Source organism: Gobius niger (genome assembly GCF_951799975.1).
Source record: "Gobius niger genome assembly, chromosome: 1".
NCBI classification, from domain to species: Eukaryota; Metazoa; Chordata; class Actinopteri; order Gobiiformes; family Gobiidae; genus Gobius; species Gobius niger.
The window spans coordinates 14,121,004-14,135,282 of record NC_136852.1 but is presented as its reverse complement, the minus strand read 5'-3'; the positions used below and the strand labels follow the sequence as shown (position 1 = coordinate 14,135,282).

General features: G+C 42.3%; 1 protein-coding gene across 2 annotated transcripts in view; it reads left to right on the top strand.

The window, feature by feature from the left end:
* The window catches only part of LOC306976265 (leucine-rich repeat and fibronectin type III domain-containing protein 1-like protein), a 173,314-nt gene that overhangs the window by 147,580 nt on the left and 11,455 nt on the right, over positions 1-14,279 (top strand). The gene's annotated exons all lie outside the window — the stretch shown is intronic.

The following is a 14,279-nucleotide window of genomic DNA, read 5'->3' as shown; positions in this document are numbered from 1 at the left end:
CTCATGAATGACAGTGATCGATAGATGGCAGTGCCGCAAGTCCCGCCTCCAGCACACACACGCACACACACACACACACACACTTGGCTCTGGGACTGAGCTAGCCTGGCTAACACCAGACTAAAATCACAAGTGATATTTAGTCTGGGGACCACCAATTCATTTTCTCGTAGGAGAGGTGTGGTTTACGATCGTCCATAGTCGTTTATTGGGCGATACGAAAAAAAAAAAAAAAAAGTCTCATGCGTCTGCACGTAGCCCCAGCCAATCATATCATCGTATGAGATGACGTATGACGTACCCGCTGTAAACTTTTGAGCTAAATTATTTAGAACAAGGTCTAAAGCTTGATCAAAAAATACCATCGTGTCTGCTGCTGTCATGTTGGATCCGTAAATAAACTTTTTTTTAAATTATCCGTAAATAAACTACAAGCTTCCATATATCGAATAGTGCGTCATCGTCTTGCCGTCCCTCCTCGCTCTGTGATTGGTTCCCAAATCCACCGGAGATTTGGCCATGGTCCCCAGGCTGTTGTGCAGTTCGAAATAATTCGAGCGCACACAGCAGCCTGGTGTTAGCCAGGTTAGGACTGAGCCGGATTTAGCCCCGGAACCTATCACAGAGCACGCACACCACGCTGAAGACTCCTCATTGGATACTTTCACTCGCATGGCGCACGCGGTGTCTGTGTAAACTATGGGAAACTAGCTTACACCGGTGGATTATAAGGATATTATATATCTATATATATTTTTATGATTCTTTACAACGGGACTTTTCGCTGGCGATACAAAATGAAGTGAGGAGGCTGCCGTGCGTTTATGGAGTTTTAATGAGGACGCAATGCGCCTCAGTGCTGCAGGTAAGTCCATGTTTACACCACGGTTCACATCTGTCCGAGTTCAGCTGTTGTTAACTTTAGTAGGACATTAACAACTCCTTTATGCTCTCATGTCATTGTGCTGGGGATAAATGCACTGTTAGGTTATCTGCTGCTGAAATTATGTGGTCATTCTCACTGTCACTTCCTTCACGCTGTACTCAAGAGAGAGTTTCTGTCCACCTTTAGGTTGTAAACAATGCTTATTAAAGCAGTACTAAGTAACGTGTTCACCTTAATCCTTTTCGTAGTCCCTGTGGGGGTAATACAAGTGTTTATGGGATGATTGGAGGATCTTTCATCTCCCCATGGTGTCTCTGACCAGAAAACCATGTTTGCAACTTGACTGCAACCGGTCCGGAGAAAGCAATACACACTAATGAAATCACGAAGAAGAAGCTAACATGCTAACGGGCAAAGCTAACTGCGGGCTAACGTCACTTTAAACAGTATTTACAGCAAAGTTTGAGTGAAAAAAAAATATTTCCATTGTATAATTGGATGCACAGTAACCCTCTCTCCCTTCGCCTTTCCTGTCAGCGTAGTATTTACTCTCCAAGACAATTAATAAGTTAAAAAATCGTAACTTGCTACTACACCTGCAGTTGCACTAATGGCCTCTAGGGGGAAGAGTTACTTAGTACTGCTTTAAGGTAATCCATTTCAAGGTGTGTCCTGTGTAGCTGAGGTGCATCTACTCCCGGTGTCACACACAAGCAGCACCGGTGTGTATAGCTACAACCTGAAAACATGTCAAAGAGGGAGATTCTGGAAACACCGTTGTTCTTTCTCATCCTGTTTAACTTAATCAATAATGGCCTTGTCTGAAATCATAAACAAAATGTGTAATGTACTGGAAAAGAGCATTCAGAGTTCAGCACAAACAGGGAATCCTCGCCCACTGTAGGATCTATATTGCAGATCATTCTGCGCTCTTCATCATTGATCAGACGCTATAGTGAAATGCTGTGCTCTACAGAGAGCCAGACCCGGGGCCAGCTGGAGCTCACTCTCATCAATGCAGCCCCTTCCATTATGGCAGCTGTGTCCTTCACTCGGACCTCACTGCTTCGCTGTATCCAATTTTAAACACTTTTGAGTGACAGCTATTGACGCGGGGTTTTCTGCTGTTTGTCCAGAAATAGCATAGGACAGGACATGTATCGTAGTGCTTGGACTTTCAGCAGATGAAACAAGAAACAAGAGCTTAATTATTACGATTATATTATTTATCATGTTATTATTATAAATATGTTTATAACAAAAAAAATCAACTCACAGTAGTTTTAACTCATCTATTTACACATCAAATTATTGCTATTCAAATTAAGCTACCACAGATTGACCATCGGTGAGATAATGCGTTTGACTGGAGCATGATAGTGATTATGAAGGTAAATTATCATCAAATTACAAAACGGCTACGGCAAAGGGAGAAAAGGAATCACATTTGGCAGTTGGTATTGCCATTAACGGATTAATAAAAGACTTGAATATTGTTCAAGATTGTGCATTATTACAACTTCAAGGGCTCTACTGTATATTCAAGGGATCTACTCTATATTCAAAGGATCTACGGTATATTCAAAAGATCTACTGTATATTCAAAGAATCTACTGTATATTCAAAGGATCTACGGTATATTCAAAAGATCTACTGTATATTCAAAGGATCTACTGTATATGATGCAAGTTTAACGTTTGAGCACATTGTTATAATCTCTTTGTTTATGAAATGGTGTTTTGTATCCTTCGCACACGTGTCCTGCATATTTAGTCCTTCGCACACGTGTCCTGCATATTTAGTCCGTCTCCCTCTACTGCATTAAAAACGCTAGCCCACACTCTGTTATCCGTCCCACTGAGAAATCCTCCTGACACTTTTACCAAATATTATGTAAGCATTACTACAAAAACATCAAGACTAAGGCATCCTTAACCTCTTCACCCCCACCTGAACAGAGCACATACTATTCTCCAGTTTGGCTTTACCCAAATCTAAAAAGGACGTGAATGCACCATTTGTCTAAATTTTTTAACCCATTTTGTTGTGTAATGCTTCTTATAATTTCCACTCGAGCGCACACTATGGCCGCAGTGGTAACACGTCTTATAGGGGTTTAGAAATCCACACAATTGGCTCAGCTCTGGTGTCGTTATATCGATCTGCATTGTCTTTGTCATAGAGCACGCAGCTATTCTTGGACGATGGCATGTTCTAGTTCCTTATGATTTACGCAGGATCTTGTCTTTCCGCATTTACTGTTGCTACAGTTTGAAGACAGCAAAGATGTCGGAAACAGAGTCATTTACAGAAGTGGATAAGCAGCAGATCATTTTCTCGTGTACATACTTTTCAATCGGTAAATGCAACATGCCCACAAAAAGCTGTATGATTTTGTCCAGCTTCCACTCACTTGATAAACAACACCCTTAGTGAATCAGAAAATAAAACAAGCTGAAGAATGTTGTATAAGAAAGTAAAAAGAACTAAAACAACTTTACGGGCCCATTGTGTGTTAGTTGGGTAGCATTTGGCAATTTACGAGGCATTTACAAAACCTTTATATGCTTGTCTTTAGTACTTGAACCAATAGTCAATACATTACACAGGGAGGACAGATTGGCTCCAGGGAGTGAATTGTCTATTAAGTTGTAATCATTGGCGTTTTATTACAAGTGCAACTACTTGAGAATGAGTTGATGGTTTCATTAGTCCTTTAGGGAATCTATAGGGCATCCCTTTCTTAATGCGACATCTGTCTAGTAAAACCTACAGGCAAAATGTTCTTTTACAAAACCTCCTCGAATAAGAAATACCTAGCAATCATCGTCTAAACTCAGGCATGTGGTTTTGAAGTGCTACTTTTTCTGGTAATTTTACACAATTTGAGATTATGCAGATCATGCAGTAAACAGTTAAGACAAGATGAAAAATGTAGAGAAAATGAGAGGACTCCGTGCTGTGTGAGACAGCGCAGAGATGGTGGGAGGGGAAATAAACGCAGGGGATATATGCGAGGGAGAGATGTGAGAGATGTGTGATAAAAAGCCTAAGAGCAGATGTGTCAAAACACTCCTGTGCATATTTAACAGTCCCAGTCCTGGTTCAGCCTCAAAACTCCTGACTCAGATCCCAGGGGCCAGATGAAGGGAGATGCCTCACCTCCTAAAAGGGGCCAACAGGACGAGACCCTGCACCCACCACGTCCCAGAGCACCAGCTCATACAGAATGATTAATTATTTGGCTCCTATTTTCATAAATAATTTTTGTTTTGGAACTCCAAAGCCAGTTCCCTTGGGTCTTCTGAATACCAAATGGCCTCCGTGCCCTGGGAAAAGTGACATGCTTGCTAAGTGGTTCAGTCCTATTTGCTTCTCTTGTTTTTTCTTCATGAAAACTTGGGGACATTTTTAAAACTAGCCATTTTTATTGTGAATACTGTTTGTCCAGGCTTCCCCTTTAATAAGAAAAAGTGTCTCAGATGTTGCCGTGGGAAACGAGGAAGCCTTGTTGCGTCCTTGGGCAAGTCACCCATATTGCCTGTGCGTTAATGTGCGTGAGTGAATCGATGGTGGTCAGGGATGGGCAGCCTCGCTTCTGTCGGATATTAGGCACAATATAGCAACAATATATATATATAGCAACACATCTACTTACCGTGAATCAGTCAGCGCTCACGTATTTGCTGCTGTGCCCATGTGTCTTGACGCTATAGTGTGTATTGGGGAAACTTTGTGCTGTCAACCTTTTCCCCCGGTCTGTACTGCCTACGCCTAAGGAATAATTGCTGCATTAAATTATTTAAAAACACCCGAGCCCCATTACCATAAATATTCACTTGACGTCCTGCTTAGATCAACAGTCAAAACCCCCGGACCCCAGAAGCCAATTCTCCACATTGTGAGGGCCGACGTGCCTGTGTGCATTTTGAGCTGCCTCGGGGCTGATTGATGGACAGTATTTACAAACAAAACGTCCCGCCCGTCACTCAACATAAGTGAATGCAGACGATTTGAAAATGTCAGGCCGCTGCTCCAAAACAGCGTGTGAGTAGACGTTTTCTCTTCGGGGCGCGCGAAATGTCAAAGAGCCGGCCACACTTATGCATGGGCACAGGCAGTGGACTCAGCAGTGCAGTGCAGTGAGCCTTGTTAGCCCGCCGCTGTTGGAACAAGTGCTCTTAACAAACTGTCAGTGTATGTACAGAGCAGAGACAATAACGGCATGCTTGGAGAAGTTGGTGATGAGTAAGAAGAAGCAGCGATGCCGAGAGACTCCGTAAATAGGCGAATGAAAGATGAGCCACTGGGATTTGTTGCTTTTATAACGCAGCTATTTAGGGACAATGTTGGCCTATTAGTTTTAGTTATTAGCCTTTGAGCATAACTATTACCTAGGTCATACTTTTAGTATTTTAAGAGAGGGGATACGGGTCACCTCTGAACTCTGACTGATTTAATAGATCCAGAGTTCTAGCAACGTAGGAGTGCATGAGCTAAGGGACACTACTGCGCACGGCTCAACGGCTAAGCTTCTAAAAAACGTGATTTGAACGAGATTGGTCGCTTTTAACTTCACCCCGTTTGGAGCTATAGGAATACATTGGGGGTGGCCAAATGCTAACAACACCTTTGGTCGTTTTGGGCGACGGAGAGCACACAGTTCTTTCATACTGTGACATGTCCTTACCTGAGCTTAGGCGAGTTGATACGTACCTGTCTGGTCTCTGTGCGTGCCCGTGGTAAAGCGTGGTAGCTTCCAACTTCACCCCCGTTTGGAGCTATAGGAATACATTGGGAGTGGCCAAATGCTAACAACACCTTTGGTCGTTTCCCGTGACGGAGAGCACACAGTTCTTTCATACTGTGATATGTCCTTACCTGAGCTTAGACGAGTTGATACGTACCTGTCTGGTCTTTGTGCGTGCCCGTGGAAGAGCGTGGTAGCTTCCAACTTCACCCCCGTTTGGAGCTATAGGAATACATTGAGGCCAAATGCTAAGAACATATTTGGTCGTTTTGCGTGACTGAGGGCACGCGCAAAGACCAGGCAGGTACGCATCAACTCGTTTAAGCTCAGGTAAGAACATATCTCAGTATGGAAAAACGGTGGCCTGTTCCTTTACAGATACACATTAGATTACAAATGATATGGCTTTCATGGTTCCATTCAGGTGGAGACGAGTAAGATGACTGTTGATGGTGATAGGAAAAAGATACTGATGTATTTTCCTCATCGTTAAGGTGCACACCCCTGTGGTCTTTGATACAATAATCATTCAAGTGCACACAGCTCCCCTCAAATGCTACAAATGGGTTCTTGCACCACTGTTATTACGCAGTTATATGTCAATAGAGCAGTTAGGTGGTGCTGTATAACCTGGGGAAATGACAGCATTTGAAAATAATTGCCATCCTTCAATGAGAGATGAAATAACACAGACAGAAATGATGGAGGGAAGGAGGGAAACATGACAACATAAAAAAAAAAGCTCCGTCTCAAATGTAGAGGTGCATGGGGAAATTGCGCAGGATGATTCCAGCACACACAGAGAGAGACCGGCAAAGTAAAAAAAAAAAAAAAAGCGAGGCACTGCAAAAAATTTGTGATCAGTGCCCCAAAAATATGCATGGAGGCCAAACATTAGCATAGGCATTGAGTATTCATGGGAGTTCTGTACATCTGCTGTGACAGACTGCACTCCATCACGGCGCATAGGGAACCGCTCTGCCTCCAACTGGTCATGTAAAACGGCTGCTGTGATGCTGAGCTGAGCCTTTTCGATTGTGGAGCGTCTGAGGAGCGTCTCGAACTATTTTGTACGTGAAGTCAAGTGAGATGTGATAATAAACGCAAAGTAAAGCCAAGGACATATTCTTCTTGAGTATACACTTCCTGCTGCGTCTGAATTTGAATGAAGGCTGGATTCTCCTCAGCAATGCTAATGGCATAATGAAGTACTAATGGGGCCTAGACGAACAACCCAAGAAATAAGCAGGCAAAGCACTGGCACTTTGTATTTATAATCAAGCTACAAGGCCACCGAGGTTAATGGAGAAGAATTTCAAACTTGCTTTTGCAGGATTCAATAATGGCTTTTGAAAGAGGAAAAGTAGCAGAGAAAGCCTGGAGAAGTCTTCACACATGGAAGAGGACATCGCACAAAATAGACTTTTTTTGGGGGACCCTGACTTGAACCGAACACATTTTCTCCAATTTGGCTTTACCCAAATCTAAAAGCTTCTTGAAAAAAAGTGACACAAACGAGAACAAAACAAAGATGAAAACGCAACCCCCCCAAAAAAGCCACAAAAGAGCCAAAACACAACAAAAAAACAATGAAAGTAGAACAAAAAACTGACAAAAAGCCATTAAAGGGCAAGTGACAAACGTGCAACAAAAAAGCAACAAAATGTGACAAGAACACTACAAAAACGCAATAAAAATGCAACAAAAGAGCAACAAGAAATGGGTAAAAGTGAGGGGAAAAAGAAGGTGAAAAAAAGTGACAACACGGCAACAACGCCAGCAAAATGATCTGTTTAAATCAGTTTTGTAGGTCTTAGCTTTCAAATGAGGCATCACACCTGTAGGCTGTAAGCTGTAGAAGGATTTGGATTTGGGTAAAGCCGCAGTGGAGAAAATCTACTGGGTTAGGTGGGTGGTAAGAGGTAAACATTCCACTTATCTGTAGTAATCCTGTTTATTTCTGGTCATTTCTTCTTCTCTTGCTGAAGCGCTCCGATCTCCTGTGGTTGGTTCTGCAATAGACAAAACCGCCCTCCACATTTTGAAGTCCAGAAAACTCGAATGCGGGTTCATCCTGGCACCGTTGGTTTGCTAGCATGCCATCGGCCGAAAGCGAAATCTCGTATTTACTGTTTTACCACTGCTGCCTTAGTTCCGTTTGAAAGAAATGGTTGCATTAGCTGGAGGTTAACGCCATTCGCCGAATAAACAACCCACACGCCTGTTAGTTCATCTTGGTCTGAGACAGATCCAAGACCCTGCAGACCAGCCGTCCTTAATCACTGATCTCATGGGGAAAAGTTCCATCAACCTCATAGCAAACGTCTAAGCAGATGCCGGACAGGGAGCCAATTAAATTCCGTATGTCTGTTCTCGCTGATAATTGGAAATGGCGGAATAATGTTTGTGCATCTGGCAGCAGCAAAGCCCGGTGGATAAATCAAACCGCCCCGCACTGGGAGCTACTGTAGATGTGGTCTCCTTTGTCAGCAAATAGCATGTCAAAATGTCCTTGGGTTGAGCAATAGCGAGGTCCCGGGTTGTTCTCTGACCCTTTTAGTGGTGAGAGAGGCGCCAAGAGATGGGGAAAAATTGTCCTTTACCCTTCAACCAGGAACATGAACCACACGATGCCGGACTGTTACACCAATATAAAACACAACCATTTACCCAAAACAAAGAGAGAAACTGCTGTGATCGATGTGTTTTAACTTCAATGGCACCTAAGTGAAAATAGATCTCTAGTTAATGTCTGTATGCGTACATAAATAAATGATAAGAAACGAATTGAAGCAAAAGGTGGTGAGGAATGAAAAAATATACAATCATTATTTTAAAATATTAATGTTTGTGTCTCCTGCAACTACCTTCTACCAGCTGCTGTAAGAACAGACCGGTCATTTGAGGGGGAGGAACACATGCCTGCAAATTTGGGGCTTTTAAAGCAAATTGTACCACCATCTGGATTGTTTGCAACATTTATTTTTCATTTCACATCTGCCTGATAGCTGGTTACAAACAGCGGGTTAAGATAGTACTCAGACCTTTTTGAGTTTTCATTTTCTTTTTTTCCTCCTATTTTCAGATTAGATGAGATATTGGGCTTTTTGTAATTTGACTATTGACTATTAAATAGGGGTGGAAAATGATACTGTTTCCCCTAATAATGAAGCAAACATTTTTGTACAGATACGTGTAAAAAATAAATTACACATTTAAATGATTCAGAACTTTAAAGAAGAACTAACTTTTTTTTTACCATAATAAATCCTTTTCGTCGTCCCTCTGGGGTCTTTCAGCTCCCCCTGGTGTCTCTGTCCAGAAAACCATGCTTTCAACTTCCCTGCCTCCGGGTCGGAGAAACCAATACACAGTAATGGAATCACGAAGAAGAAGCTAACAGGCCATCGGGCAAAGCTAACTGTGGGCTAGCGCCACATTAGCAGTATTTACAGCCAAGTTTGAGGGAAAAAAATGTTATCCATTGTGTCATTGAGTTATGGCACAATGTGCAATATCCCTCTCTGTCTTTGTCTTTTCTGTCAGCGCAGCATTTACTCTAGCGGACAATTAATGAGTAAAAAGAAACGCAACATGCTATGACACCTGCAGTGGCGCGTATGGCCTCTAGGGGCATGAGTTACTTGGTTCTGATTCTATAAGTGGTCATGATTAGGCAACATGTATTTCTATTAAGTATCTAAATATATATACTGTATATATATATACTTGAATACAATCCGTATCAATACTTTGCATTGTAATATAGAAATAAGAGGTGTGTGAATACTTTTTGAGCCAACTATAAATACTCCTACCGCCTCCAGCCACCAGAGGTCACTGAACCAGGTCAAAAACCTAAATTCGAAAACTCCCTCCTCTATATGCAAGTTCATGTGCCTTTTAGCACTGCCTGAGGCCAGTTCTGGTTTCTCTGTATGAGTCCAATTCGGAACACAGCGCTCTGGCGGGGGACACTCCAGGAGATTATCAACCCGATTCGCTCAAGATTTGCCCTTCGTGACAAGCACTAGAGAAATTGTATTTGAAGGCGCAGCTGATGGTTAGGAGAGATTATCTGGATAAGGGTGAGGGCTTCACACATTCACTCAGACCCCAGTCTCCTTTGGATGTGATCGATCTAAAGCAGATCCACGATAACATAATTGATATTTATGACCCTCCGTCTGCCCTCCACTCATCACGAGAAGTAGTGTGGAGACCTTATGGATTCATGCAGTGACTTGACAACCAAAACCTGTCCGACTCGGGGATAACAAGTGGAGCAAGGCAGAATATATAATAAACTTAAGCCTTATAATCTGTCAATATCTGTGCAAAGTTCAGCAACGCTGCTTTACGACACTGTCATTTCGCTGTATATCGTTATACAATTACCAATAAAGCATACACGGAAATCATAATTATTAAATGCAATTAATAGTACAATACCGGAAATAACTTTTCACCGCAATGTTAATGTTGTCAATACAAATGAAATTATCTTTACATCCCACTGTCAAAGAAAACAAAAACAACTACAACAACTGTAGAACTTTGCAGCTGTAAACTCTCCTTTTAGTCCCTCAGCAATGATGTTTTACATTTTCTGTCCATGTATGTAAATACACGAAGAGTGCGAGAGAGACTGAGCAGTTCAGGAATTTGATTTTCACCTGGAGCGCCCTCTGCTGGCAGCAGTGGGAATGAAACAGTGCGCTTTCACTTTCAGCCCACTGGTTTGAAAAACATGGACTAAATATGTATGTGGAGGACAGTTTCATGTTCCATCTACTACACAACACAATCCAGGAAAACAGGTCAGAACGCTACAGGAGTAGAGGAAGGCATTTGTGGTGAAAAAACGGAGTTTGCTCTTTTTAAATCATAATGAAAAAAGAAAGTACCAAAAGTGATCCTGATTCAAAGTTTATGATCTGGAGAACTGGACCACTTTACCCTTAGATCATTTATAGGACCTTCTCCACTAGTACCACAAAAGACTCCAAGCTGTCATTGATTAAAGGGGCAATACCCAGAACCGGGGTAAACTTTGGATCAGGGCAGGTCTGGTCATTTTGGTACTTTCTTTTTTTATTATGATTTAAAAATAGCAAACTCCGTTTTTTTCACCACAAATGGCTCCACACAACCACTAACTATGTGTGAAAATAAATGTTTTGTGTCATCTTTCATATTCTTTGAAAAATTGTAAAAACATTCTGCCAGGGAATGTGAATGTACACCTTCGAGCACAACTGTATATTTTTTCTCCAGTAAGAATTCTTTTCTTTGCAGAAATCTTTAACTTTAGCAAAGTAAACACAGCCGACAGTGGACACAGTTGGAGCTTTTTGCCAAGACAAACACGTAGAATCGTGTTGGAGGTTCAATGCCATCGATAAGCTTGACACTGAGACCGCTCTGGCCAATAGTCTGCAGCCCGCTGCTGCTGCCAAACACACGCTAACCACAATTCTTCAATTCTGCTTCTCACTGAATAACCACAAGTCACCCTGTCTCTATGCACGCAGAGGAGGGAATATTTATAGCAAAGCAAAGTCTCAGTGGCCATAGGGGAATAGCTGAATGCAATTGAAAGAAAATGTATTGTAGGTGACAAAAAGATAGGAGTGACTAACGTAACTATATAGAAGAGCCAATGTTGTTTACTTGGCTGAATTTCCCCCAGGACCGCGCTGGCAAAGGCAATACAAAGCTTTAGTGTCCTGCCCTGGGACAGATTGAGATAGCACATGACATGTTAAGAATTAAGAATGTGTTTAATCAGAGAAAGATGAGTTCTGCAGCTGTGGGGGAAGGATTTTTCTGCATGTGTGTCAGATTACTGCCTAGCTTATGAATATCATCTCCATAGGGAAATAAGGCCCAAAGAGGTGTCTCTTATGCCACGGGTTGCACTAAGTGGATATATACGCTGCAAATAGGACACATTCTATACGGATGGTGGGAGATGGAATAGGCTTCAGGACAGGTGAAGTTTGTCATCAGGCGCTTCACTGCAAAACCTCTCGATTGTAGTGTGAAGCAAAAAAGGCATGTGTTTCTAAAAAAAAGTTGGCCTATATGATTGTAAATTGTCTACCCCAGGTTATCTCTTAAAATAATGTAAATTATTCATATTTTCTAGTACTCTTTTGTATATATTGTGTGCGTTGGTTCGCCTCATTTAGATGAGCCAACACACATCTCTTTTTATGACTTCCCTTTTTACATGGCAAGTATGTATCATCTCCATGCACTTGTACCTTATTTTTTGTAGATTGTCCAGATGTAAAATCAATCAAGTACTGTGTGCAGGTGTGTTTGAGCTGCCTTTATTGTCTGAAGAAGGGAATACGCCTGAAACACTCACTGTGGTGAAGCAAATAAATATTCCATGTGCGAACTCAGTTGTGCACATTTCTTCCTGTTGTTCGTTGCACTTGTTTGTGGTCTAGCAGCACATTGGTTGAGTATTTGTGAATGTGCGTGTCTGCCCATACAAACTAAAGATTTGCCCACCATAAAGATTTTACAGTTTGTTTCTAATCATCCTGGATTGTGCATTGAATCACGATCGAATCAAAATAGCAGTTTGAGCGGTCAATATCACGCAAAAAAATTGCTGGTGAACTGGTAACAATTGTTATGCCTGTTTTGCCCTGTCCTGTTTTGTCCTAATGGAAAACTGTTTGGGTGAAAATACTGAACTAATGGTCCTGAATAAATGCATAATACATCCATCCATCCATCCATCCATCCATCCATCTTCTTCCACTTTTCCGTTTCCGGGTTGTGGGGGCAGCTGTTGGAGTTGCCCAAATCACATTGCACCAGCCCCTTATGGCTCCTCTTGCAGGTGGTGGGTCCACAGAAGGACGGCCTCACGATTAACCGGGCCTATTGGTCTCTCATAAGGGGCTTCTGAACCGCTCTTTGTCTGACCCGTCACCTAGGACCTGTTTGCCATGGGAGACCCTACCAGGGGCACGAAGCCCCCGACAGCAGAGCTCCCAGGATCATTCGGGTGCTCAAACCCCTCCACCACGTTAAGGTGGCGGTTCCAGAAGGGGATAATACATACAGTTCAGTGCAAAACAGTTTTGTATCAGGTGGTGCGGCCATACCGCCTTTGCTCTGCCCAATCCCTTCAGACCTTGGAAGCTAAGCAGGGAAGGGCCTGGCAGGACTTGGATGGGAGACCGTTTAGGAACACCAGGAAGCCTAGCGAATGGAGTGAGTGAGTGGTTGGTGGTGGTTGGTGGTGGTCGGAGGGGTCGATGGCACAGACTGGTTGCCTCGCTTCCGTCAGTCTACCCCAGGGCAGCTGTGGTTACAGTAGTAGTAGCTTACCACCCCCGAGTATGAAGTGAATGAATAGTGCAATGTAAAGCGTCTTTGAGTGTCCAGAAAAGCGCTATATAAAACCAATGCCTTATTATTATTATTATAGCACCTGTGTGTTCACATTTTTTAGTTCACATATTGCACAAAACAAAACACATTTTGGATGCTCAGGGTTTGCATCAAGTCGACCAAACACACATGTGGACACATCCTTTAATCTAATATATTTTTGATCCACATGGCTGGATATCTTTCTCTGCACATCTAACTAGGTGACTAGTGACCCATGTGGACAACTTATACGCTTCAAAGGATTCTAGCTACGAAAATGTTTTAGATTTCTGCCTATCTCTGATGTTATTGCTGATTTATGGATGAGCTCTTGATAAGACAATGCATGAAGTGGCTGTAATGAGTTTATATCCACAGTTAATATTAAAATGTAATAGTTTGCAACACTCGAAAGAAATAATACAAAGAAGGAGAGAAAAGAGTCTTGTTCTCATCTGCCACTGGCGCTGCCGTTGCCCGATGCACTGGGACATGTGCTCAGAGCTTGGTCAGGTTTATGTTGGCAGGAGCTGTAGCGTTTCTGATACAGCCGCGTGCCAACTGCAGACAGAAGCCCCGCTGTGCAGAGTCACCTACAGCAATGGTGCCATGTGATGTGGCACACAGTGAAAACATAATTCACACATTGGTTTTTAATGGGGATCTCAAACACTGCACAAACAAGTTAATTGCCTCGTAATGAGCACAACCAGTTCCTCATTTTTTTCTGGTGTGTTACAGTACACAGGTAACAGTGAAGATATCATTACAAGTTCATTGTTGTAAGAACAAGAGAATATTTGTGATTACACCTGAAACATACTCGTAAAGGTTATCATAAATATACCATTGCAGAATTGAAGTGCAGGTTTTTAGGCCGAGTAAGCGGTTTAGTGGCACGCCCAGTTAGCCCAAGGAATTCATCCGATAGCAAACCGTTCCACGCTCTCTGCATCATGACCTTTTATAAATGCCGGCACATACTTTGTTTTGAAACTTAAACAAGTAGATCTGTCACCACAGTGTACAAGCGCAGGTGACCACACAGCATTCTATTTTGTGCGCTTTTTCAGATTCTGTGACTGAATTTTGTCCATCTCATGGCCAAAAATGTTTACCTTGCATATGTGTTCTTTTACCTGAAAGCCATAAAAATACAATTGTCAGGTTAAAGCAGTACTAAGTAACTTATGTGCCTCGAGGCCATAAGCACCACTGCAGGTGTCTCAGGATGTTGCGTTT